At 34.5% G+C, this 23789-nt stretch overlaps 1 protein-coding gene and 1 pseudogene across 2 annotated transcripts in view; both read left to right on the top strand.

Moving 5' to 3' along the window:
* STPG2 (sperm tail PG-rich repeat containing 2) overlaps positions 1-23789 on the top strand; it is a 586771-nt gene that overhangs the window by 503291 nt on the left and 59691 nt on the right. The gene's annotated exons all lie outside the window — the stretch shown is intronic.
* LOC116871384 lies at positions 17477-21325 on the top strand (annotated as a pseudogene).

Here is a 23789-nt window from a genome sequence, read left to right on the forward strand (position 1 = left end):
CTCTCATTTTTCATTTTCTTTTCTCTTTAGTTTATGGAAGTTATAGCATTTGGGGGTAAATGATTTTCATAGCACTATCTTTTTGCTGTATTTATTTTTTGTGATTTATATATCTAATGATAAATTCCTTTTAATTTTCAGTGTCACTATTCTTTTCAATATTCTTGGCAACTTATTTGAAAATATGTGCATCTTCTATCATACTTCCTTCTTTCAAACTTATCTCTTATCCTCAATCTAACTTTGTAAGATTACTCTTCTAAAATCTAAAGCCTAATACATAAATCCATCTTTTAAAAGGCCTTCATTGAGTCTCCACTGTCCATTTGTTTATACGTTGATCACATACCTACTTATACTAGACCCTTTTGCATGTAGAACACGGGATCTAGACCTATGTCATTATTCTGTCCTTTTATACTTAGTTCCTATCTAGTACACTCCATATTCAGGTTCTTTTCCTCTCTATGCAATTATTCTACTTTGTCCAACTATCGTTTACTTATTACCTGGACATGTCATAGTGATTCTATTGGTTTTTTGTTGTTGTTGTTGTTGTTGTTTGCTAGAATTGCTTAAACACTTTATAATTTTAAGCTCTTCTTATATAATTTATTAATTGATTCATTTAATTTTATACCATTTCTATAAGATGTAAGTACTATTGTTGCCTCTATTTTATAAGTAAGGACACTGTGACACAGAAAAATTAGGTGACTGCTCAAGGTTATATAGAAAGTAGGATAGAACTGGATAGAACTGATATTCTTAGCATGGAGGACCGTAGAGGAAGGGGGAGAAGTCAGAGAGGGAGACAAACCATGAGAGACTATGGGTCTTAGGAAACAAACAGAATTTTAGAGGGGAGTGTTTGGGGGTTGGGGAAACAGGGTGATGGGTGCTAACGAGGGCACGTGTTGTGATGAGCACTCAGTGTTACATGCAACTAATGAATCATTGAACACTCCATCAAAAACTTAAGATACACTATACAGTGGCTAACTGAACATTAAAAAAAAAAAGAACTCTGACATTCTTACTTCAGTCTGATTTCTTAACTAGTTTATTACAAGATTTACCTGTCCCTCTATGTTTCTCCTCTTTTTTCCTCTCTCTGTCTCTTGTTCCACCTTCCTTCTCCCTCCTTTTCCCTTTTTGTATGTTCTCATTCTTTCTGGAATAATATAAGTTTCTAGTTGTGTAGTGTCCTGGCTAGAGATGCAAAGTGAAATTTGCTTTAATGATGTCTTCTGTTTTTAAGCTATCATCTTCTGAGTTAGCATAGCCATGCCTGGGATCACCCCGATATGCTGGCATTTGTGGAGCTGTTTGCATCTCCATTTGATCCCACTTTTCATGCATCATCCTTCATTATGACCACAAGGGCCCAGCAGTGTATGCTGGTATGCTGGTTTCTTTTATCATTACTTTTTTAAAAAATCCTTCTCACAATAGGGGAAATTTGATGGCCCTTTTATACCTTATTGGCATTCTGGGAGTATCAGTGGGGATTTTCTACACCAATCTCTTTACAGAGCCATTTCAATTCTATTTAACTTTGACATGAGTTTCTGGGGAACTTTCTGGACGTAGATACCTTCAGGACAAGGAGAGAAAGAGAACAATATGTCCTCTATTCTAGATCTTGTTGTAACCCTTTCATATCTCCATCTCAAACTTGTAATTTCATCTCTTCTGTATTGGCAGCTCTGAACTTCATATGATTTTTAGTCCTTCTGTCTAAAGCCTGAATCGCCATTTTTATTTACTTGTTGGTTTTAATGTTTAAAAGTCAAGAACGTGATGTCTTGAGTTTTGATTCTGCTATCACTTGGAGCATCAAATTTCTTCAAGTAGCAGGGCCATTCACAGTATAAGAAGAAAGTGAGGATGAAAAGCAATTCTAGTAGAAGATTTTGATGTCATTCCTTAACATTAGCATCATATTGGAGGTAAAAAATAATGTTGCTGAGAATGAACTGGTAAGGAGCCAGGATAGTGAAAATTTGTTTTATTGTGATAAGATAAATAGGAAGACATTTAATGTTTTTGACAGGAGTAATATAACAGGAGGGTTATATGGAGGAATTTTGTTCTTTTAGCCTGGGATTTGATAAAAGGGAGGAGGGAGACTACAAAAGGCCGATTATTAGGTACTTTATTGACTATAGTCAAGTTTTTCCTCCTGAGTGTATCATATTTTCTAATTTATATTAATGCTTTTTTTCATGAAAGAATGTTGTCTACTTTCCCACTAAAAGTGAGTGATTTTTTATGACAATTGCATTTTTACTATATTACATGCTCCTTAAATGTATACTCATTTAATAGAGCTACCAATAAACTCATAGGGTTTTAATGTGATTTGTGTTATCATGTAGTAACTTTTTAACCTTGTTTTATAAAAAGAAAATGAATACTTAAATGTACCTGCTATCATTTCTAAGTGACTATCTCTTTTATTCATGTTTTTTTTCCTCTGATGAGGTTCTCAGCAGACAATTCTTATCTCGGTGTTTTATGGTTTCTTAATTATTCACTGTCATTTTTAAATGAATGCTCCAGGAATACTTGAGTATTTACATACTCTTTGTCACCTTGCTTAACTTCACATGTCTCATAGAAAGGTCTTGATAATTATTGTAATAGAACTTGAGAGAAGTTATGTCAGCTTGCACATACCATTAGTGCATTAATATGTCAAAATAGCAGTGAATGACACAGCTCGAGGCAGTCTTAAAAGCTACTAATGGCAGACCAACTCTAAGAAATTGATTTGTAAGCAATCCTGAAGCTATAAAACTTGCTCCTTGATATATAGTTTCAGAAAGCCTTGTTCTATTTTTCACTTTATTTTTAGTAAATGAGTAATAGCTATTTGAATAAGAGAACAATGTATAAAGACTACATGGTTGATGTTCTTTTTTGTTGAAGTAGCAGTAGAAAAGTTCAAAGAGGAAATTTAACAAGGTAGCAGTGTGTTAAAATTAATTCAGCTGTTAACATTTAAACTGTAGTTTAATTATGGGTTGGATCTTGTAAGTTACTGTTTTGTGCTTAATGGAAATGGATGTGGTAATGTGGTTTGTCAAACTAATAGCTTTTTGACACCTAGAAGAGTAGAAGAGAAATTTGAAAAGTGATACAAATAGAAATTTATGAGAAATGATGTAACAAATATAAATATAGTTATGTGTTGGTTTTCAAAACTGAAAAAGTATATTTTGAAACTAAGTGTTTACAGAGTTCCAAGACTAAATGAGCTGGTATATTTTATGTCGAGTTTTTAGATACAAATGTACTTGTGTTGTTCTCCACACAGCAGTCAGAGATCCTTGAAGCACTCTATTGTTGTTTGGGCCAAGTCTGTGCCTCTCTTAGGAAGCTCCTTTAGAACAGGGGCCATCCCCCTTGCCCATATCATTGTGGTTTCCAGGACAAAGCCCAGTATGTAGCACAAATTCAGAGTCTGATTAATACTGTTATACAAAAATTGTGTGTTCTTGCAAGGGGCAAACCATAAAATTTTAATATGAAGAATTTTTTTTTAGAAGTGTCATAAGAATGGCACAAAGGATAATCAAAGTAAGATGGCCATTGGTATACTACATTGGAACTGCCATCCAAATTTGCACATAAAACAAATGAGATTGATTAGAATATTTGAAAGTTTCCATTTAACCCTAAAATTTGTGACTGTGATTCAGGTCCAAGTTCATGGTTACACCACACAGAAGTGACTGCAAATAAATTGCTATTTTGAATGAATCCAGAAATACTTTTTTTTCAGAGGAGAATGAGCTCAGCTCAGAAATAGGCAGATTCATAGCTCATGAATTTTATTCCGTTGTGAGCGACAAGCAAGAGGGAGTATCAGGGAGATCCTAAAGAGCTATGAAATTTCCCAGCGTGCACTTGGGGACAGTGCTGGGAAAAAAGATAACTTGCTTCAGTTATGTTTTCTTTCTTTCCCCCAGTCTTCATTCCTTCTTCATGTGTTCATTGTTTCCACTAAGTAGTTAAAAATACAGTGACTTCTTAAAACAATTTCTTTAATCAGGCTGAAAATACAATATTACAGTATCAGAATAAGGTAAAAGAAATACTCAATGTAAGTTTTAAAGTTTGATTTCAACAAAGATTTTGTGTATATATATATATATATATATATATGTAAAATATTATATCTAAAGTTTGCCTCCATAAGGGAAAGAAACCATTTTTCTAATAGGCTAAATACATAGGGAATTTTATACTCAGTATTACAGTACATTTTTAGAAGTTTGTGAAAAAAACAGTATAGCATAGTTCCAAAATTTCTTCATACAGTAAAATTACTTTCAAATTCCTTACTCCAACTTTACAATATTTTTACTCTAAAAACTATGCATTCTTTCCTAACTTCCTGTTTCAAATTGCTCCCTCAACTTATAATTTACTACTCTAGAGACAGTGGTTGACTTTTTATGGGGTGATTATTTTCCAGTTGTTTCTTCTTTCAATTCCCTTTTCTGCTTTCCCCCCTCTAAGCACCCACAAACACATGTATGTATCTTTTCTCATTTACTTGATATGTGGTCTTTACAAAGAGGCTGTCTTTCTGTGAAAATGAAATTTTATATCTTGTTAAAAATTCCAGAATGCTGTGTCCCAAATGGGTATACAATTCTGAATACAAGGTCCTAAATCTGAAAAACCAGAAGGAAAAATGACTTGCTTGTAATATCCATAACTACTTATAATAATACAACCTTATAGATTTACTAAGTCCATGATTTACAGTCATGCACATTCCAATAAGTAAGGTTTTCATCTCTGAAAGTGTTCTATGCTGCAACAAAACAGATTTGTAGTTCACTTAATTATAACTGTATATCTTCATAACACTTATTAGTTATGCCTCATGTGTACCTTAGGGAGATCCTGTTCAGATACATTTTTTATTTTGACCTAAAACCTGATTATTTTGCACTGTGATTTCACTGAGACTTTGGTATTAAAGACCCATGCATGTTTTAAAATACCATCCTCAGTGTTTCTATTCATAACATTTATGGACTTTTAGACAAGATATTCCAATTAGTGACCACTTTCCCCAGCCTTTCTCCATCCCGTCATCCAACTGAAAGAGAACACATTGGTTATGATGAATATAGGTAATTTTATATATCTATATTATATATAGATATATATGTAATTATATCATCATACTTATATTTTATGTATAACATCTCTTAAATGAGACCTTACAAGATAATGACACATTCAGGAAGGGGGAGCTACAACCAAAGAAATACACATTTGATTGTGTATATAGCTTTTGGTAGTAATAAAGAATATGAAATATAAGGTGATTAAGAACTTGAAAGTTTTCGAGTTAACTGGCACAGGAAACTGGAACTTTTATCTTTTATTTAAATATCTCCAAATAATATTTTTCAAGCCTATTAAAACCTATACCTTGAAACTGAGAAAGCATAAGGAGAAACATGAATGATTCAGTTTTATTTACAGTTGAAGTTACACTGAATCATATGCTATATGAAGAATATTTTTATTACTAATAAATGCAACTCACTTTTGTCTCCTCCATAAGAAAATAGAAGTCTCAGAAAGAAGTTCAGTTCCTTCCTTTGTAGACACTTGAACATCTGCTTTCTTAGTGCAAAGGAAATCCCTCCTTGGATTTGAGGACAACTTTCACCTCAGTCCTCTTGCTATGACCCCCCAGGGCTCTCACACTTTCATCAGTCCCCGCTGGACCCTGTTCCTTCAGACTACTCTCTCTTTCAGTTATCTTCTTTCTCTTATTTCTTTAACTTCTCCAGCGGCTATAATTCCTTAAGCATACAATATATTCGTGACTCTAGGCTATTTGGAACAAAAACAAAACCACCTTCCATGACACATTAACCGCTCTCAATTCTGAGTCCAGATTTATTACTGTCTTTATCTGTCTACCTTCTATGAATGCCTCCACCTATTGTAGTCTATCTTCTACCACTCAGGGCAATTGTTTTTGCCAAAAAGCATCAGTGAACTCTTGAAAGAAAAATTCAAAGAACATGTTTTGAAGTACTGTTGCTTACTTACATTTTTTGTTAATTTTGTTTTTGTGGCAGTGGCCAATTGTGACCACTTTCTCGGTGTTGGGATTCTTCCTACTGTGACTTAGCTTTGTGACATAGACTAGGGATGAAGGAGGAAGGAATGGAGGCTCAGGAGACAAGCTGAACAAAGTAAAGTCATTTCAGTTTTTAAGCTGACTCTGTGCTGAGCTCCGAGCCCAACACCGGGCTCTATCCCAGGACACGGAGATCATGACCTGAACTGAAATCAAGAGTTGGATACTTAACCGATGGAACCACCCAGGTGCACCAGCATTGTTAATATTTTAAACCATGAAGACACTCTTCCTTCTTCCTTCCTTTCACTTCCTTCTCCATATCAACTTCTCTATCCTTCCCTTCCCTTTGTTTTCTTTTTCTCTTTTTTCTTCCCTTTATCCCCCTGTCTTCCCTCTTCTTCCCTTCCTTCTCTCCTTCTCAGGCTCTCTCTTTAGTGTTTTCAGATGCGCCAGTCACGACCATGGCTGCTGCTACTGATAACCCCACCATGCTTATCCAGTCCACTTCTCTCTCAAGTGCTTTAAAATTGCATATTGCATTTCATGATACACATTTCTATCTGGGGATTTCCTAGGCACCTCAAAGACTGCATGTTCCAACTGGAGTCTACCTAAATTAGTGTCCCAGAGCCTACCTAAGTTAGTGCACTAGCAGTTCATAAATAATGCAAATGCCACACACCACTTTGGCTTTTTTTAGTTCCCTCTTAACTGTTGAACTAGTATTGTCAGACATTTTTCTTTCTATGATGTACATCCACAAGACACAGTAATATTGCTGTTTTAAGCAGTCAATACTTTTTCTACATATCAACATAGTCACTGTTTCTAGTGCTCTTCATTTCTTCCTTCAGTTTTATCTTTTTTTCTGGGGTCATTTTCCTTTCAGCCTGACAAACTTCCTGTGTTATATATGTATACAACATATATATAATATGTCTATTACATATGGTAACAAGTTATCTCAGCAGGTGACTAATTTTCTTATTTTTTCTTTGTCTCAAAATATTTTTATTGCACCCTTACTTTTAAAGGATATTTTCACTGGATTAAAATCTAGTTTGGATTTTTTTTCTAATCTTTTGGAGTTCGGCACGGTTTCTATTGACTTCCATATTTGTATGACAAGTCAGCCATCAGTTTTATTGTTACCGCTTTTACAATTTATATAGTCTCTGGATTTCAATAGCTAGTGGCTAGTTATGGTCTTCATTTTTTTTTATCCTGTTCATGGTTTGCTGATATTCTTGAATATCTAGGTTGATATCTTTGATCAGTTTTGGCAAATCCTTGGTCATTATCTGTTCAAATATGACTTTTTCCCACAATCTTCCTGTCATCTCTCTTGGGCAGTCTAGTGACAAGTATATTAAAACTTCACTGTGTCCCTTATATCTCCTGCACTTTTTTTTCCTTTTAAATTTCAGTTTACTCATTTTTTTATTGACCTGTTTTATAGTTCATTAATCATGTCTTCTTCTCTGTCCAGTTTACTATTATCCTCATTGAGTGGGCTTAAAGTTTCAGATATTGTGCTTGTTCAATTTTTAAATACCTATTGATGTTTACTTTATTGATTCTAATTCTTTATAGAAATTTTTCATCTTTTCATCAAGTTTTGCCATCTTAATTGTTAATAGCATATTAGTATTTTAATGGTTTTCTTGGATAACTCCAGTATCTGGATCATTTCATCATATGCTTTTATTGCTTACTTTTTGTCCTGATTGATGGTCACATTTTCCTGCCTCTTTGCATGACAAGTAATTTTTTATTGGATGTCAGACCTTGTGTATAAAACAACTGTAAAATCTTTAGCTCTCTAATTAATTTGCCAGCAGGGAGGGTTTCTCCATGAGAGGCTAATCACATCAGTCCACCCAGGACTAGAACAGGATCACATCTGGGTTGCAGTGTTAGTGAAGACTCAGTTCACCTTTGGTTCAGCCATTTTTCCTGGATGACCCTTATGAACTGAACTTTTGACTGAAAGCATGGTAGATTTTTGTCTCCTTAGCCTTGAAAGACTATAGGAGGTTTAGCTTTTGTGTTTTGTCCCAGAGAGTTTCAAAATATATCAGCTGTGTATATGTGATAGATTCTGCAATTCATAGCCACAGCAAGATGGAAAAGATTTCACCCTTATCTTTGGGTCCAGCCTTATCCTTGTCCATTTACTCAAATAAATTTGATGTGGAAAACTAGCTGCATGCCTGTAGTTTCTCTAGTTGGCAACAATGCCTACCAAATCTTCTTCTGATTTTTCCTTACTCCAGTAAAGTCACTGTGTATGAGCCTGCTATGATCCAATAGCTTGTTGTAAAGGATTCCAGAATTCACATGCTGTCTCTCCCAATATATAATTTAGTGCTAGAGATTCAATTTTGACCCTGACAAGAGTTTCTCAGGTTCCTCTGGTAACTATAATTCTTCTACTTTGTGTCTTTTATAGGCTTCAGCAAAGTGCTTTGGTCTTAGTAGGTACTTAATGTTCTATGTAAAGTTATTGCTAAGGTTTCAATGCTCTTAAATTTTCAAATATTGTGTCTACTAAGGAACTGGGTAACATTTGTTACCTGGAGTACACTATTATGATGTCACTTGTAATTCTAAAGCTCAAACTACCATTTTTCCTCTTCTGAATTTATGTCTTCTCTCATATCTTGAATGTGTAGCAAAAGTGGGGAAAACAATGGCAGAATTTTGTATTTTATTTGGCCTTATATTACATAATGTTAAAAATGCAAATTTATCTTGGTTTAAAATCAAATACTGTGAGTAACCTTATAGTGTTAACACCTAAATAAGGCTCTGTTTTTAGATTTTTTTCATATTGTATGACACAAATCCTCATTAAGTTATTCGTTATCGCACTTTTCTTTCTCATTTGGAAATTCTCTATGATTCCCTTAACAATGTGCTAATGAAACTTCACTGTTCTTTACAGTTTATTTTAAGGCAAGACACTATTACAATTTCTTCTCAGATTTTTTGGAACCTAATTAAAATTTAGTGCATCAATTCTAATTTTTATAGATTGGATGTCTAAGACTCGTAAAGAGGAATAAAGTTTCTTCTTAAAACATAAATGGAAACTTCTGCTATAATAAGTAAATTTGCATCTGAAGCTTCTTAAAATTTTCTCACAAATTGGAATTAATTGGTGGATTTCTTTTAGCTTCATATCCTTCCTGTAATCAAGTTATACTTACTGAACTTTTTCTACTTAAACCCTTTTGTTAATTTAAATAACAAAACTCCTCACTGGTTATTTAAGAGAAGAAAACTAATGGGGAGGGCGGTTAGTGAGTAATAATGTGACATTACAAATACATCAGAACTCAGGTTCTAGGACTTTCTGTAAATCTTCCTAATTTCTTGTAACCCCAATATTATCTGAAGTAAATAATTTATTAATAGCTTATAAAATATGGTTAAACATTTAAATATGTAGAATATAAATGCTTGTTATATGAAAAACACGAGTTAATAAAATGGGAAACAAACTATTTTGAATAGCACAGTAATACTGAGTTGATTTTTTATTGCTATATTTTTATTATTCAATTCAAACTGTTATCTAATATGCATTTTGATGTTTTTTGCCCATATATTACTTAAAAATTTATTGCCTATTTTTATAATTTCTATTTTTCTGGTAAGATTCACCATCTTGTCGTTTTTTTCTGGAACATATTAAGCATCATTATTTTAAAGTTTCTGTCTGATAAACTCCATGTCCTGATCAGCTATAAGTCTGTCTTTATTGTATTTTTCTTAGTCTTGATCCTGTTCCTTGATCTACCTAGTACTTTTGATTAATGTCGGATTTGTACATAAAAGTTTGTAGAGTTTTTGGGTAAAAATGTTCTTTCTCCAAAGAAAACTCACTCTATCCTAATGCAGTCATAAAGTAGGGCAGATTACCTTAACCAGATCAGTGACTGAGCTGTCTTGAGGTGAGATTGCAGTCTTTGTAAATGTAAGACTATTTTTGGTCCACAATCACACCTACATTTCCACAGATCCTAATAGAGAGCAAAGTCTTTTCTGGGTCTCCTTGTCTTGCTGAACCTGAAATCCTGCTGGTCCTCAGAATTTGAGACAGTTAAACCTCTTCTCTGTGTTACAGCTCTTCTCCATCAAGCTCCTAACTCATTTTTCTCAAAACCTGTCAAATTTATTAGTTGTCACACAGCAAAACTGTCAACCACTGGACTAAATTTTTGTGCCTCTGTTTTCTCAGGAATCTTGGCTCTTCAACACTGGCTGTCTTTCTGGCCCCACTTTCCATTTTTTCTTCAGACCTTTGAGATTGCTGAAAGCTGTCTGGCTTCTGGCCTCTTAGTAGCTATCTGCTGCCTGGCTTCTAAGTCTCTTTGCACTAAGAGTGAGCAAGTGTTTTCAAAGGGAAAAGCTGTCAGGAGAATGTTGGGCTCACTTCAGTTAGCTTCTTTGTCTTGGGGTATTGTGCCATCAAATCATTGGTGCCTCAGCAGCTCTTGATTATATTATCTGCCTGTTATAGTTGTTTTCTGTGGAAGTTTTGATATGCTATAAGCCATTCTATCATGGCAGAAAACATAAATCTGTGTGTTTAGTTTAGAAGAAATTCTGCATTTGATAATATTTTTCAGGAACAAGCTTTCTTAATATTTTTAGGAATCTTTTATGACTAAATCTGGATGGATATACTGGTAAGTAAGTAACTTCCTTATTCTGATTTAATTTTGGAATAGTATAATTATAGTATAATGAATTGAGTCATTTCCCTATTGTTAATGGTTTAGGTTATTTCCTCTGTGTGTGTGTGTGTGTGTGTGTGTGTGTGTGTACAATTACAAATGATGCTTTTTGAACCATGAATATTGTGTATATAAGATAACTAGAGATGGCATTACTAGGTTAGATAGACACATTTGAAATTTTTGTTGGATACAACCAAATTCATTTCTATAAATGGTTTAGTATTTTACCTGCTTTGCTGCATCCAATCAATATGAAGTATCAATACATTTAGCTTTCCAAATATAATGAGAAAAACATGGTATCTTTTCTTATTTTTTTGTTTAGCATTTCCCTAATTACCATGAAGCTGGATATGTATTTACATGTTTGTTAGTCATTTATATTTCTTCTTTTAAGAATACCCCTTATAATACCACAGTAATTATAAAAAGGATAAGAATCATGTAATCATTTCAATAGATGCAGAAAAAGCATTTGACAAAGTACAACAACCATTCATGACAAAACACTCAACAAAGTAAGTTTAGAAGGAACATACCTGAACATAATATAGGTCATACATGAAAAACCCCAGGTAATATCATCCTCAGTGGGGAAAACAGAGAGCTTTTCCTCTACAATCAGGAACAAGACAAGGGATTTTGACTCTCACCGCTGTTATTTAATACAGTACTAGAAGCCCTAGCCTTGGCAATCAGACAACAAAAAGAAACAAAAGGCATCCAAATCAACAAGGAAGAAATCAGACTTTGACTATTTGCAGGCGGCATGATACTCTATGTAGAAAATCCAAAAGACTCAACCAAAAAATTGCTAGAAATGGTACATGAATTCAGTAAAGTTGCAGGATACAAAAATCATGTACAAAAAATCTGCTGCATTTCCATCACCAATAAGGAAGCAGCAGAAACAGAAATCAAGGAATTGATCCCATTTACATTTGCACCAAAAATCATAGGATGCCTAGGAATAAACCTAACCAAAGAGGTAAAAGATTTGTACTCTGAAAACATAAATATTATAGAATACTTATGAAAGAAATTGAAGAGGACACAAAGAAATAGAAAGCCATTCCATGCTCATGAATTGGAAGAACAAATGATGTTAAAATATTTATACTACTCAAAGCAATCTACACATTTAATGCAATTCTTGTCAAAATACCACCAACATTTTTTACAGAGCTAGAGCACGGAATCCTAAAATTTGTATGGAACCACAAAAGACCCTGAAGAGCCAAAGCAAACTTAAAGAAAAGCAAAGCTGGAGGCATTACAACTCCAGACTTCAATTTATGTTACACAGCTGTAGAAATCAAAACAGGATGGTACTGACACAAAAACAGACACAAGGATTAATAGAACAGAATAGAAAACCAGGAAACGGATCCACAGCTACATGATCAACTATCTTTGACAAAGCAGGAAGGAATATCCAATGGAAAAAAAAGATAGTCTTTTTAACAAATGGTGTTGGGAAAACTGGACGGCAACATGCAAAGAATGAAACTGGACCACTTTCTTATACCACATACAAAAATAAATTCAAAATGGATGAAAGATCTAAATGTGAGACAGGGAACCATCAAAATTCTAGAGGAGAACACAGGCAGCAACCTATTTGAAAACATTGAGCATAACAACCTCTTACCAGACAAGTCTCCAGAGGCAAGGGAAACAAAAGGAAAAATGAACTATTGGGACTTCATCATGATAAAAATCCTCTGCACAGTGAAGGAATCAATCAACAAAACTAAAAAACTACAGAATGGGAGAAGTTATTTGCAAATGACAAATGTGATAAAGAGCTAGTATCTAAAATGTATAAAGAACTTATAAAACTCAACACCCCCAAAATAAATAATCCAATTAAAAAATGGGAAGAACACATAAACAGACATTTTTCCAAGGAAGACATCCAGATGGCTAACAGACATATGAAAATATGCTCAACATAACTCATCATCAGGAAAATACAAATCAAAACTACAATGTGATATCACCTCACACCTGTCATAACGGCTGAAATCAACAACACAGGAAACAGCAGGTGTTGGCAAGGATGCAGAGAAAGTAGAACTCTCTTCCACTGTTTAAAGGAATGCAAACTGGTACAGCCATTTTGGAAACCAGTATGGAAGTTCCTCAAAAAGTAAAAAATAGAACTGTCCTAGGATCCAGCAATTCACTACAAAGTATTTACCCAAAAGTACAAAAAAATACCGCTTTAAAAGGATGCATGCACTTTGATATTTATAGCAGCATTATCAACAGTAGCCAAACAATGAAAAGAGCCCAAATGTCCATCAGCTGATGGATGGATAATGAAGCTGTTGTATATATGGAATAATATTACTCAGCCATCAAAAAGAATGAAATCTTGGGGCACATGGGTGGCTCAGTTGTTTAAGCATCTGCCTTCAGGTCATGATCTCGGCGTCCTGGGATTAAACCCTGAGTTGGGCACCCTGCTCAGCAGAGAGTCTGCTTCTCTCTCTCCCTCTGACCTTCCCCCATGCTTGTGCCCTCGCTCACATTCTCTCTCTCTGTCTCGAATAAATAAATAATCCTTTTTTTTTTTTTTTAAAGAGGGCGGTCTTGCTATTTGCAATGACATAGAGGGAGCTAGAAACTATTATGTTAAGTGAAATAAGTCAGTCAAGGAAAGACAAATGCTGTAAGATTTTATTCATATGAAGAATTTAAGAAACAAAATGAACATAGAGGGGAAAAAGGGAGAGGAAGACCATAAAATAGACTCTTAACTATAGAGAACAAACAGGGTTTCTAGAAGGGAGATAGTTGGAGCAATGGACTAAAAGGGAGATGGATATTAAGGTAGGCACTGGGTACTGTATGTTAGTGGTGAATCACTGAATTATGTACCTGAAACTAATATTATACTATATGTTAACTAACTGGAATTTAAGTAAAAATTTGAAATTATAAAAAAAAGAATACCCTTTATATACCCTTCCCAATTTCCCAATGACTCTTTTTTTAAGTTGATTTATAGGCATTATTTGGATATTTTAGATAGTACCCACTTTCTTGTTATGCATTTACAAATATTTTCTTGTCTGTTCTTAATTTTTTTCTTCTTGTGTCTCATAGTGTCTCATAGTCACATCACCTATTTTGCTTGTTAATTTATCAACTTCTTTCAATACAGTTAAACATTATGGCCTATATGGTTGCTCCTTTTTGTTAACAAATTACTTGGATTTTTATGTGTGCATCCTAGTGTATTGTTAACTTTAATGAATTTGCAGAGGTTATTTACAGATAATGTATGTTTTTCTGTTTGTTGAGGCAAAACCTTCTTTCTTCTTTTTATCTCCATCTCTACTTCTCACTCTGCCCCTGCTTTTAACTGTTTTCTGGATAATCATCTCCCTTCTCCTCCCACCAACCCCAAAGCCCTGCTGTGAGTGTATGTGTATGTTAACAATGTAAGGGCCTCATCGATTAGATTAAGTCCATTTATTGTGATAACCCATTAAATTTACTCAAAATTTCCTTTCACTGTCTCTTAATGTAGAAAGACTTTATATGCTCATTAACTCTCTTAACTGATATCATCAATTTCTTTCCAAATGTGTTTCAGTTTTTACCCAATTTGGGGAGATAATGTAATCTCCAGCTATGATGGTAGAATTTTACATTTCTCCTTGCATTTCTAACATTCTTTTTCCTGATGCATATATTTTGAAACACTATTGTTAGGTTGATCTAATTTAATATATTTATTGATTTAGCCTTTTATAAAAAGGAACTGTAATTTTTTAAATTTAATGCCTACTGCCTTGAAATTTATCTATTAATATTGTCATTCTACTTCTTTTATATTATCTTACCTCCTTATTCTCATTTTTTGTGGTTTATTTTTAAGGGTGCCTCATGCAAACAGTCTTTATCTGAATTATTTCTTAACACAATATGAAATGTATATATTAGGAAAGTCTATGTTAACAAATAATTTCCACATTTCATTGGCTTAAAAAACCCACCATTTATATATGGTACATTGTTAGATGTCCATACCAGGTTAGTAGAAGGCCTCTTCTCATTGAAAATATAGAGGAACCAAACTGAAATGACCCACTGCCTCATTGCCAGTCACTGTGCTGGAGGGAAAATAATGCTCTGGGTGGTCTTACATCATCCATTAAATGCTCAGTAAACATCCCTTCTGTTTAAAACCCATGACAAGAACTAATTATATGACTCTATTAAACCAAAGCGGGGATCAAGGGGGAAGGTAATGAAATCCTACTATGTGTTTGAGAAGCAGAGAACTGGAAGTATTAGGTTAGCTACATAATGGTGTCTACCAGAGAATGTCTCTGCTTTGTTTCGAAAACTTGACGCCTGGGTGGCTCAGTCAGTTAGGCATCAGATTCTTGATTTTAGTTTAGATCATGATCTCAGTGTTGTGTGATCTGTTCAGCAAGCTCCAAGTCTGTTTGAGAGTCTCTCTCTTCCTCTCCTTCTGCCTCTCCCCTTGCTCCGTACTCTTTCAAATAAATAAATAAATTAATAAACAAACATATAACAAAAACTTAGCTCATTCACCGTGGTGGTGAGTCATATTTTTGACACTGCTCCTGTGACCTTATTTTATGTTTACTATTGAGTATATTTTTTTATAATTTGTTTTTACCTTTCTACCTCCAATTTGATTGATTAAATTGGGGTTGATACTAACAGTGATGCTAATCACTACTGGCAAAAGTAGGTTGAAAATTCTAGATTTTCCTACTCACAAACAGGCAGTAATATGTAATCCAAGTTTTTGTTATCACAATTTCTTATTAATGGGGAGTTTTTAAACACTGTAGTATAAATTAGAATTTCCATTTTTTTGAATTTAAGTTCATATTTACTAGGCCTAAGGATCATATGTAGGAGAAGGAGTTGGCTAAACATGCTTTAAATTTATACTTATCCAAAAAAAAATATGTAATTTAAGAGGAGATAAGTTGTTTAGAGCTATAATTTTGTATACAAAAATTATAACTGGTTTAGAAACCCTAGTATTTAACCTAATATTTTAACTTATTTACTGTCAAATATGAAATTGGTTAAACTAATCTAAAGGAAGAGGTGGATTACCTAGAGAAGCCCAAGTTAGTAACTCCAGAGGTTTTAAAATGTGGCACTACAGGGGCGCCTGGGTGGCTCAGTGGGTTAAAGCCTCTGCCTTCGGCTCAGGTCATGATCCCAGGGTCCTGGGATCGAGCCCCACATCGGGCTCTCTGCTTAGCAGGGAGCCTGCTTCCTCCTCTCTGCCTACTTGTGATTTCCGTCTGTCAAAAAAAAAAAATCTTAAAATATGGCACTACTTTAGTAAATTTACCACTACCCAGGGCCTGAGTTTCACCTGCTTTATTTCAGTAAGTTTATTTTCTAGTATGCCCACGACAGATCAGGTTCAAGGACAGACTCATGTTAACCAAGCTCAGGAGGCAGGTATGGAAAATTCAAATATCAATTTACGTAAGAGCTATAACTGCTAAAGGTACTAAACAAGAAAAGCTGCATGGGAAGCCTAATTATAATCAAGGTGCCAGTCTATAAATTTTCAGTAAGAAATACCACTATCTAGGAGAACAGATACTTGAGTCTCATATTTAGCATATTTTCTCCTTAGGTCCCATGTGAGGAACTACATTATAAAAATCAAAAGATGGTTTGGTGAGCATATAGTCAGAAGAAGGCAAGTTAGTTATGTGATTTGAAGTTTGATAAGCCTCAAATTAAGATGCTTCTTGAGAACCATGAGAGTGTCTTATTCATTTTTGTAATCTGATTGTGTGGAACATGCTAGAGATTTTAAAAAGTCTGTTGAATGAATGAACACTCTATACAGGAGAACATAGATATTTTAGGTGCTAAAAAGCATTTTATTTGTTGTACTGAACATATTGCCTTAAAAGCATATTATTGTTAACAATGATAGTAAGGGGAAAACATCTGTAAAAATTAGTAGCTAATCAACTTTCTATAAAACTTCTTCAAAATGAACATAAATATCTAAGGTTGGACCGCCCATTGCATGACTTTAGGGGTACCATTTAGTTGGAATACAGTGTGCCCCCTGGAGTTTCACGATATAGTAAAACTGACCTGTAGTCAGGTTATTTTTACATTTAGAGATGAGGAATAAGAAAGGTAAAGTGGATTTTTCAAAATTTGTGCAACTATTATAGACTAGGTGCTGAAATTACATATTCATAATAAATAACTCATTATTAAAACAATATCAATGCACAGTTTTAATGCACAGTTACTGAAGTAATACTATCGAGAACCCAGGATCTTTGCACCAATACAATCTGACTTTCTCAACCTATATCCCTGTATCTGTATCTCTCTTTGTTTTTTTGGTTGCTGTTGTTGTAATTGCCCTTTCTTTTCAACTACAATTTCAATAACTATTATCCCCCAAATGATCTTCCATTGAGGGCTTTCAGCTTCTATCTTCTGGATTAGATAAATTAAGTATCTTGAAGATAACATATTTGCTGATGCTGTTCATTGTAGAGGTGATAGTGAACAAAAAGTGCCTGAAAGTAATCATTTCAAAAAAACATGAAGAATGCTGTTTGAGAAAAGGTGAGTCATTAAAAATACTTCCAAGGATATTCCAGAATGTGACAAACGAAAAGTAAAATGAAAAAAGTTTTAGGCCCTTTGCATTTCTTTGGGTTTGGCCTGAGCACATGCTTTGACATCTGGTTGGATTTGAGTATGCTCTTATTTTATTCAGCTATTGGAGGCTGAAGATCCAATTCAGATTACCTAAATGAAAGATCATATATCTGTCATATACCACCATTTGTGACTGACATTTTGTGCTTGCAGTTCAGACATCTATTTTTTTAGCTCTGTTCAAAAAGAGAAGCCCTGGGGCGCCTGGGTGACTCAGTCAATTGAGCTTCAGAGTCTTGATTTCCCCTCTTTTCCCTTGGGTCATGATGGCGGAATTGTGAGATCCCCTCCCACCCGCTCAGTAGAGAGTCTGTTTGATTTTCTCTCCCTCTGCCACCACCCCCAGCTCGTGCACTCTTGCTCATTCTCTCTCCTTCTCTCTCTCTTGGTTTTTCTTTTGGCATTAGACTACAGTTTGTCCCCAACTTGGGATGATTAGACTTAGGATTTTTGACTTCATGATGGTGCAAAAGTGGTACGCTCTCAGTAGAAACCATACTTCATATTTTGAATTTAGATCTTTTCCCAGGCTAGTGATATGCCCATGGATACTTCCTTGTGAGGCCTGGCAATGGCAGACGCCAGGGCTTACAGCCAGGCACGTGATCCTGAGGGTCAACAACTAATACACTCACAACCATTTTGAACCCATACAACCATTATGTTTTTCACTTTCAGTACAGTAGTCAGTATATTACATGAGGTAGTCAACACTTTATTATAAAACAGGTTTTGTGAGTTGCCTGGGTGGCTCAGTGGGTTATAGCCTCTGCCTTTGGCTCAAATCATGATTCCAGGGTCCTGGAATCAAGCCTGCTTCCCCTTCTTTCTCTGCCTGCCTTACTTGTGATCTTTGTCAAATAAATAAATAAAATCTTAAAAAAAAAAAAGACAGGCTTTGTGTTACATGATTTGCCCAACTCTAGATTAACTGTAAGTGTTCTGAGCAGGTTTTGGCAGATCATCAGCTATGATGTAGGTTAAGTATATTAAATACATTTTTTATTTACAGCATTTTTAGCTTATGACGGTTTATAGGGACATAATCTATCGTAAATGGAGGGAGATCTGTATTAATAAAGCAAAAGTATTTTTCTTTAAATAAAACCTCAAGCATGTTTTTTTTCTTTCTGTGCATTTTAACAATCCCCTAGGAAATATCATATAAACACTTTCATTTTTAAGCTGGTGCATTGTATATGATTTTGGCTGTTTTCATATATTTCAAATAGCAGTATAGATTGATAAAAATAACATCCAGACTTTAAGTTCCTAGAGAATAGAAAGTTTAGCAACAACAACAACAAAAAACCAACTATTTTTTTTCTACTGAATATAATAATTGGTTATATGGAACATAGCTTAGAATTTAAAAACTATAAGAGATATTATTTGCTCACATTATTTCTCGTGGGTGCTTTTTAAATTTTTCTCATTATTTTTAAAGATGTTTATTTTCCCCCACATTCTTTCCCCTCCTCAAGTTCTATAAACCTTATTTAAATGCTGAAGTGTGAGTTTGATATCAAAATCAGAATCCATTGAGTATAAACTGTAGATGGGTTTTAGTTATGTTTAATAAGAATCTTAAAGAAGTTAATATTCTTTTCCTATATAATCCAAATTCTAGGATACATTTTAATTATTTTTATTAACATATAATGTATTATTTGCCCCACAGGTACAGGTCTGTGAATCATCAGGCTTACGCATTTCCCAGCACTCACCATAGCACATACCCTCCCCAATGTCCATAACCCAAGCACCCTCTCCCTACCCCTCCACCCCAGCAACCCTCAGTTTGTTTGTGAGATTAAGAGTCTCTTACGGTTTGTCTCCCTCCCCATCCCATCTTGTTTCATTTTTTCCTTCCCTACCCCCCACAACCCCCCACCCTGCCTCTCAAATTCCTCATATTAGAGAGATTGTATGATAATTGTCTTTCTTTGACTTATTTTGCTCAGCATAATAATCCATGGTGTATATATATGGAATACAATGCAGCCATCAAAAGAAATGAATTCTTGCCATTTGCAATGACGTGGATGGAACTAGAGGGTATATATATATATATATATATATACATATATTTATATATACCACATCTTCTTTGTCCATTCATCTGTTGATGGACATCTAGGTTCTTTCCATAGTTTGGCTATTGTGGACTATAAACATTCGGGTGCACATGCCCCTTCGGATCACTATATTTGTATCTTTAGGGTAAATACCCAGTAGTGCGATTGCTGGGTTGTAGGGTAGCTCTATTTTCAACTTTCTGAGGAACCTCCATCTAGGATACATTTTAAGGAAGTAACCAAAAAATAGGGGAAAAGTACACAGAAACATTCCTCATTTGATTTTATATAGTTGTGAATATTTTTGAAAATATATAAATATTCAACTAATTTGAGACAATTGCACACACTGTGATTTGCATATGGTGGATTGGCTTATTAAAAGGTTGTTTATTGGGGTGCCTGGGTGGCTAAGTCAGTTAAGTGTCTGCTTTCCACTCAGGTCATGATCCTGGGTCCTCAGATCTATTCCCACATCAGCTCCTTGCTCAGCTGGGAGCCTGCCTCTCCTTCTGCCTGCCCTTTCCCCTGCTCTCTCTCTGACAAATAAATGACAATCTTAAAAAAAAAAAAAAAAAGTTGTTTAATACTTAAACATAGGGAGATATTTGTGTTGCAATATAAAGTATGGAAAACAGAATTATAAGTTGCATTTTAATTTTTTTTTAAGATTTTATTTATTTGATAGAGATCACAAGTAGGCAGTGAGGCATGTGGGGTGGGGGGAGAAGACTCCCTGCAGAGCAGAGAGCCTGATGTGGGGCTCGATCCCAGGATCCTGAGATCATGACCTGAGCTAAAGGTAGAGGCTTAACCAACTGAGCCATCCAGGTGCCCTTGCATTTTAATTTTTAAAACCATGCATGCTAAAAGCTTATAAAAATACACAGGAATATTGACAACAATTATGATTAGGTAGGTGGTACATTTTGAAATATGCTTTCTATTTTCTTGCTGCTCTAATTGTTTTCAAATAAGCATTTCTTTTAAAGTGAGCATTATTGACAAATAATAGAGTCTCCTCATTGGAAACAAATCTAAATTATTCATGAATATATTATCTATAACTCCTTTTCATAACATCTGGCTATTGCTGTGGTATAAATACTTCCACCCTGGCTGATTGTAAACAAATACTTGGTGGAAATTCCAAAACTTTAGCAGTTGTTCTGTGAGCTGATATGAGCCAGTCTAACATTCAGGGATCTGATTAATTATTCTGAAAACGAGATATGTAAAACAAAAGAAGAGGCGAGGCAATGAGAGCAGAGGTGGGGGAAGGGTAACTGCAGGGAGCAAGTGTCCCGCCTCCTCTCCACCAGCTGGCTCCACAGCCAATTGCTGCGTAACAAAGTCAACTTGAAACTGTTTGGGAAATGCAAGAATTCAGATGACCATGGGCACAATTATGAAGATCGGTCCTGTTACAGGAATGGTTAGGAATATGACTGACCTCAAAGAGTTTATGGAGGAGGGCTATTGAAACTCCTTGATCATAAGAATCTGTATGTGCCATACTTGCAGATGTTGTAAGTACCTCAGAAACTGTAGCTGTATGTATCTGGGAAAACCTCCAGAAATTTCTTCCCCTGGGAGTTCTCTATAAAGTAAAAGTATGTGAAACTGACAATAATATTGTAGTCTATAAAGGTGAATAGCTTTTAGGAGTTAATACTGTGGAAAGATTAATTTCTTTCCATATTTGTAAAAGGTCTTTACCCGTTGGACTATTAAGAAGTCATCACATAATTGTTATACCTCCATATTGTATTCTGGAGTGCCTGATTTATTGAAATCATTGCGTGTTAAGACCTGCTGTGAATTCAAATATATTTTAAAACCAAACTTATAAAACATCGTATCATTCCGATAATCTTCTATCTGTAGCTTAAAAATCACTTCTTTTTCAGTTAAAAAACAAATAAAAATAAAAATAAAATGAAAGAAGGATATATATAATCTTTTGTAGTTGAATTATCCCCTGGGTAACCAAATGGCTAGTAAAGACATCTCCTTATAAATAATTATTCCAGCTATAAATGAATATTCAGTGATTGAATTAACTAACACAATTTTTCTTTTTTTAATTTAATTTTATTTAAGTTCAGTTAACATATAGCGTATAATTAGTTTCGGAGGTAGAATTCAGTGATTTGTCAGTTGCATAAAACATCCAGTGCTAACGAAACTTTTCTGTACTCAGTGAATTCTTGGATCTAGACTTGCAGTATCAATGGCCGGGGTGGGGGGGTGGTGCCGTTCACACCAGTGAGTAACATAGACATGGTCCCTGCTGTTAATTGTGTGGTGGGGGAGAAAACAGCCATTAAGAAATGCTTTTAATTGTGTTTTTAATTAATTAATTTAATTAATTAAATGTTTTTAATTAATTAATTTAATTAATTTAATTAATCTGCATGTAGTGCCCCCCTCCCTAAATAACACATTTTACCATTCCTCCCACTAATTCTATTGCTAGTGCTATTTTTCTTTGTCAGAGTTTACATTATAGACTGTCCTACAACCCCAACTTTTCTAGATGGTTTTCCCTAGTTCCCTAAAAGAATTCAATATTTACCACCATCCCTTTATTAACCATGTTTACATCATTAAAAAACTTTTTTTGAATTCTCAATTTTTGAGTCATCTTTTGGTTATCTGGATTTGAATCCTGTATAGCTAATTTTTTAACCATTCATGAACTCATGGGCACTCACGTGTTGTCTCATGTATCTGAATGTTTGACATTTGCCTTTAGATCCAAAGGTAACTTTCTGATCTTCACCCACTCATTCTTTTCTCATCAGAGATTTCAGACACTGTTTCTCTGTATTCTGCTATTAAATGTTGCTTGATGAAATTTGAGGCAAACTTGATTTTTTTTTCTTCTTGAAGTTGACTTGCATTTTCTGCTTCTATGCCTAAGTAATTCTTTATCATGGACACAGAATAGTTTAATCAGAAATTTGTCATTTGCTAATGTTCTATTAAATTTATTTCTGTTATATAGTATGGTATCTTTAGATTCCTTTCTTTATGTCAGAGAATGTGGTCATATATATATATATAAATATATATGTATATTTCTTTAAAAATTAAGAAATATTTTATATATCTATATAAAATATTTTTTAATTTTTTCTTCCATTTACCAGATTTCCAATAAGTATTTTTTGTGTATTTGATCATCTCAGTGTGCCTACTTGCCATCATCTCTCGACGAAAATCTTTATTATGTTTCTATTTTCTCTTTTTTTAAATAAATACCTGAAATATTTTCCTTTTTAAGGTTTTATTTATTTATTTGAGAGAGAGGGAGATCGATCATGGACCAGGAGGAGAGGCAGAGGCAGAGGGAGAAGCAAACTCCCCGCTGAGCAGGGAGCCTGATGCAGGGCTCAATCCCAGGACCCTAAGATCATGACCTAAGCCCAAAGTAGATGCTTAACCCACTGAGCCACTGAGGAACCCCTCAAATATTTTCTTTATGTCACTTATTTGACTTTTTAACATGTTTATTCTGACTCTTGCTATTTCTAATCTATACATTCAATTTCAATATTTTGTCTCTCAATTTCCTTAGCCATGAAATCTTATGTTTCAACTTGTTTTGTTGTCTTTCATGTTATCTGTGTGGTCCATTTCAACTCCTAATTTCTCTAAATTCTTTTATATCTCAAAACGTTCTTGAGAGTAGGCCTTGGATTATGTTTCATGTAAATTCTTTGTGCTATTTTGCATGTGATGTTTCATTCTTTGTTTGTTTTTGTCTTTTGCTTCTCCCCCACCTCGAACATTTTATTCTTTTCTTTTTTCCCTATTATGGTATGGTTGAATAGTTTACATATGCTATGCACCTTCAGATTTTAAAAAATCTTAAAATGGGCAGCTTTGTTCAGATCTTATTATTTGCTCTGTTTTATGTGACTGAATTATTCTTGACACATTTTCCACTTTGAAAGACTATTTTCTCTGTTACTATATTTAAAGACTAAATACTGTGATCTACACACTTTCTCCCCTTGCGAATTTGGTAGTGTTTGTGAGTGTTTCTTGTGCCTCTCTAAGGCCTCCTCCCTCACTGTGTGCTAAATCAGGTTCCCTCTCAGGCAAAGACATCTC

This window comes from Lontra canadensis, unplaced genomic scaffold (assembly GCF_010015895.1).
Source record: "Lontra canadensis isolate GAN:19392208 unplaced genomic scaffold, GSC_riverotter_1.0 scaffold1, whole genome shotgun sequence".
NCBI classification, from domain to species: Eukaryota; Metazoa; Chordata; class Mammalia; order Carnivora; family Mustelidae; genus Lontra; species Lontra canadensis.